The 5236-nt window shown below is 34.5% G+C and overlaps 1 long non-coding RNA gene across 2 annotated transcripts; it reads left to right on the forward strand.

The window, feature by feature from the left end:
* The first annotated feature begins 2975 nt into the window (after nucleotides 1–2975).
* On the forward strand, nucleotides 2976–4876 carry LOC123911123. Of its 2 annotated transcripts, XR_006810372.1 has the most exons (4): nucleotides 2980–3177; nucleotides 3462–3667; nucleotides 3775–3953; nucleotides 4480–4876. It is a non-coding gene; the product is annotated as an uncharacterized LOC123911123 (long non-coding RNA). The 2 variants fall into 2 exon arrangements; XR_006810373.1 differs by having other exon boundaries at nucleotides 2976–3667.
* Nucleotides 4877–5236: the final 360 nt, after the last annotated feature.

A 5236-nucleotide genomic window follows, 5' to 3' on the forward strand; every position in this document is an offset into this window, starting at 1 on the left:
TGTATATGTATAATGTATGATTATGCATGTTTTTATGAAGAAGTGTTTAAGTACCATTTACTTACACTTATATTTTGAGTATGTTGTCTAACTCTCTTTTATGTGTTATGTGCTGGACCGTTGGGGGTCCAGATTGACAGGTTTTTGTGGTATTCGATGTCGAGTCGTCGGTGAAGCTCTGCTCTGATTGTGACACGGGAAAGGGTTGTATTTAGACTATAAGGTCTTTATGACTTTCGATATTTATTTGTAAAACTATACATTTTGATAAATGATTATTTTGTATAAACACTGTTTTTACTAATTAATTACATTAGTATTATTTTGATTGAAGAGTGTAATGCTCGAGCCATGACTTTTATAATAAATAACTTTGAGTTTCCGCCGCGTATTTTGAAAAAGATTTTTACTAAAGGTAGAAAAATAGAAATAATGGGTTTGGGTGTTACAATTGGTATCAGAGCCGCGTTGTCTTCGGACTGTGTGGGTTATGTGTCGATCAGAGCTGGTCTGTGCAGTCAGACCAAGTGAGTATTGTGTGTCAGTCGCGTTTGTCTAACATTTTTGTTGTGTTTGTTTTGTGAAATCACTTATGTTGTTCGTTTAGGAACTATGAGTGATGTGAATTGGATTAGATGATCCATTCTTTTGTTGAGTAATTGTATGAGTGCTATGCTTCTATGTTTATAATAGTTGTATATGCTTAGTGTTTAACCTTTGTGTAGTTTAAACTTGGTTGATTGATGCTTATTTGCTAATTGTTGATGATCCGGCATGATGTAAAACTGCATGTGACGATCCGGCATGATATAAAACTGCATGTGGTAATGATTTGAAATAATTTTAAAAGAAAAACTAATGTTATTTCTTGATGATGAAGATTTTGGTGAAAATAAAGAGTTATTTTCTTTTGAATAAGTGAAAATTAAATTTTCAAGATAGTGAGAAGAGTAGGATGTTAGTGAATCCTAGTGTGTGTTGTTATATGTTTGTTTATAACATGTGCTAGATGATTACTAGGAACTTGAATTGCTATGCGTTTTATGAGTACAAACATGAAGACCTCATAATTCTATGTCGTGATTGTTGATGCATGATTCTAATTGTGCTTTCAAGTCTATAATGATGTTATATGCTTGATGTTTTGGATTTTGTGGATTAGTAAGTCGAGAAAACGAGAGTTTAGTGAGCGTAAGTTCAAAACCGTAGCAGAGCACCCAGATTTTTGGATGTGCTCGCTAGGCGAAGAATGAACCTCGCTGAGTCTCGCTAAGTCTTGCTAAGTCCTGTGAATGTTTTTGACTTGTCTCGCTGGGAGCTCGCTAGCTTTTGCTAAGCGAGGGAGCCAGACAAGAAATTTATTTTGTTGACGTCTTGTTCTGAGTTGATTGAATGTGAGTATGAATTATTGCTATGCAATGTTCATTTTTCTTGTGTTGTTTTGATTTCCTAACTTTGAGAAGTGAGGGAAGTATAGGTTACTTGAATGCTTGCATGAATTTGTGTTAGTGTTTAGGTATCGTGGGTTAAGTTTTGTCCCCTGTATGCGACATGCGTATAAACGCTGTCGATACTAGTTTCTTCTTAGGAAGAATATGTTTAGAGACGATAGAACCGTTAGGTGTGAGCACCAGAAGTTCTAGTGGAAGAGTGTAGGTGGGTTTGAGATAAGTGGGGGAGAAGGTTATATCCCTCCGAGATGTTTCGAACGTGAGAAGATGAGATGAGTAGAGATGCTCTTGAAGCGGAATATTCAGGAAGTGGTGACGTTGTTCGAAGTGGAATGGATGGGAACAACAAGTTGTGAGAAACTATTAGAAGAGGAGTTGTCGGACCAAGTGTTTCGCCGTGAGGCGTTAGTGAGATTGGTTAAGTGAGATTAAGAGTATTCGGAATGATTGGAGATCGTGTGTTGCACTAAATGTATGGAGGCGTGTTTTGTGGGCCAAAGTTGAAGTACCTGTTTGATCGAAAGGAGTCGAATGTGAGGAAGAGGGAGTGATTATGATTCTTGAGAGGTGATGATATTGAAGTAAGTTGTCATCAAAGTGGATAGGATGTTGTAGCAGATGTTTGAGTAAGAAGCTTTACGTGAGTCGTGCATATGGTAGTAGGTTGAATTGGTTGAACAATTTGGAGTTCTAAGTCTAGTGTGTGAAGTAATTTTCATAAGAGATGTGAAGATTAGTGAATCGTTGGTGTTAATTAATCGAGGAAATTAAAGGAAGTAGGTTTTAAAATAGATGAGAATGGAATTGAGAAATATCATAATAGGATTGGTATGCTTGTTGAACCGTTGGAAGGAAGGATTGTATGAATAATCGAGTTTATTCGAAGATGGAAGTAGGATAACGATTCAAAGGATTTTGTGAGAGGCTTGTCGAAGAGTGATTGGATTTGGATAATGACAGGCACTACTAGAAAAAAATGAAACTGGGACAGAAATTTGTGACGGAATTAAAATCTGTCCCAAAATAATTAAATGGGGACGGAATTTGCGACACATTTCTGTCACAACTGTTTTTTAAAATGATTATTTATTTGCTTGGGACAGAATGAATATTCTGTCTCAATATTGAGATGAATTGATTTTTCTGTCACAAACTTGGGACAGAGTTTGTATTTCCGTCTCATCTTATTCTAAAAATTTAGTGAAAATAAGGAGGGAAAACTAGCGCCATTTGTTCAGTCAAACAAAAATAGTTATTATATATTATATTTATATATAAAATAAATATTTTTGGGTATGCTATAATTTTTTTTTATAATGCTATAAAATAAATTTAACTCTAATAATATCAAAAAGAAATCTAAAACCTCTATTAAAAAAAAATCTAAAATATATTAGGTAATTTTATTATTTTTCAAATTTTTTTTTATATTTATATTTTTGGTCAAGTAAGTTTAATTTACTTTTAAGTAATTTAAAAGAACTGTGGTATTAGCCTATTAGGTAACAAAAAAAAACTGTAAAAGGGCAGAGAAAGTAAAGGCAAGCCATTTAACTCATTAGAAAGAAAACGCAAACCAAAGAGAACCCTAATCGCCGTCTCTCTCTCGTCTCAACTCAGTCGCCACCGCACTCAGTCGCCACCGCACTCAGTCACCACCGTATCTCTTCAACTCAGTCGCCAGCGTCTCATCTCAACACGATTCACCACCGCCTCGTTTCTATCGGTATGAAATTTCTCGCCCCCGTTTCGTTGACACTTCTTTGTCTCCTCCGATTCATGCAATTTCTCGCCCCCTTTATCTGTTCACGTGAGAATCTGGCATTTTTAGTTAGTTCACACTTCACATCGTTATTCTTGACTGTGTATATATCTTAATAGTTCACACTTCACATTGTTATTTTCACTCTATTATTCAGTGTTTGTTACCCACTTCACATGCTTATGTAGCTAACACTTCCCTGATGATTATATATGTCATGTTGCTGTTTGGATTTAATTTCTTGCTAGGAAATATGGTGGAATCAAGATTGAAGAAATAGATGGTATCCAAACCAATGACACAGATTTGGAAGATGACCAGCTGTTGATATAATTTGAAGAAGATTTTGATGACAATGATTCAACTAATGAAGATGTTCCAAATGATCATATTGAACCTGATTATGATTAAATTTGTTTATTGTTTTTTTTTCTTCTTTCTTTTGGTTGAAAAGGTGATTATTGTTTTTTGTGAAAGTCATTATTCACACTGTTATATCATTGTTACTTCTTTGTATTTAAACATATGTGATTAATCTCTATGTCTTTATCATTACTTTAGATGTCAGGTATTGGTAAACCAAGAGGACTGCATAAACGATTTGTGGATAAAGGGAATGGAAAGAAAGTTCCAACCATTTCTACTAGTTTGGAGCAAAGGAACACTGCTATGCACACAACTTCAGTGTCACACTAGGAAGGGAAGACAACTTTGTTGATAAGAGATCAAGTGATGCATATGTGAGTATCTATTACAAAAAAGCCTAAACTTGTAGAAAAAAGCCTTGACTTTGGTTGCTGTGATTGTGGCCTTTTATTTTGCGGTGATTGTGTCCTTAATGATAAGAGATCAAGTTATCTGATATACTGTTGTGATTGTGGCCTTTTATTAGCTGTAATTTATGACCTGCACATGTATGTATAGAGTTTGCTTTGACAGTTTGTCCTTTTTGTCATGTGTTTCTGTTCTTGCTATTTTTTTAGTTTGTTGTCCAGTTGTTTTAGTAAACTTGTTCTCCGATTGGTGAATAAAACTGTTGGCTTGCATGAGTGTCGATTTGTGAATAAAACTTGTTCCCATGTTTCTGTTTCGAAGTTTTTGCTGGATTAGCATTTATCCAAGGGCTGCTACTTTATGGTGGAGTTGTTTTGTTGGTTTTTTAGTATGTATGTAGGAAGAATTTTTAGTGGGAGTTGTTCTGTTTGTAGAGTTTGTTATGTGTATCTAACTTCATTACATGTTATATTTATGTTTATTTTTTCCTAGGATAACATTGTAAATCTATGTTCACAAGTTGAGACTAGTGGCACTCAACCCAAGCCAATTGGTATGGATGGAAGCATGCTCACCCATGGCTCAACATCTCAATCAAATAAATATTCAAATTATGTTGATATTGTTCATGGCATGAGTGGAGAGGTTGATGCGGGACTACGACAACAATTGATATTTGGATTTAATGGATTTGGATGAAGATGATCCTTCTGTTGGTATTGTTAGTCGTGGAAGCAATGCCATTGATGGTTCAAATGCTAATGAGTAGTAATATTGATGACTTTGGATTAGAACTTAAAAATTATTGAAAGTTTGATATTTTGTAGGCACATTCAAGTTATTTGAACTTTAACCTTTTGAATGTAATGATAAAAGTTTGATATTTGGAGATACTTGTGTTTATGATAATTAATGATTACAAATTGAATTTGTAGTTCGATATGATACTTTAAATTGATGATGCAACACTATTTAATGTGCATTGTGTATATAAAAATTGTATTTGTGAAAATATCTGAGAAAAATTTTATACCTGCCAACAATATTGGAAAAAACAAAATACAAATCTTGGGACGGAATTTGAATATTCTGTCACAATATTGAGACCGAATTTAATCATTCTGTCGCCAATTTGGGACGGAATAAATGTAGTGTGTTTAGACAATAATTAAATTCTGTCCCGGATTCCGTCCCTAAAATGCGACAGAATCTAATTTTCCGTCCCAAACAAATTGCGACAGCGAAATTG

The sequence above is a fragment of the Trifolium pratense genome, linkage group LG2 (assembly GCF_020283565.1).
Source record: "Trifolium pratense cultivar HEN17-A07 linkage group LG2, ARS_RC_1.1, whole genome shotgun sequence".
NCBI classification, from domain to species: Eukaryota; Viridiplantae; Streptophyta; class Magnoliopsida; order Fabales; family Fabaceae; genus Trifolium; species Trifolium pratense.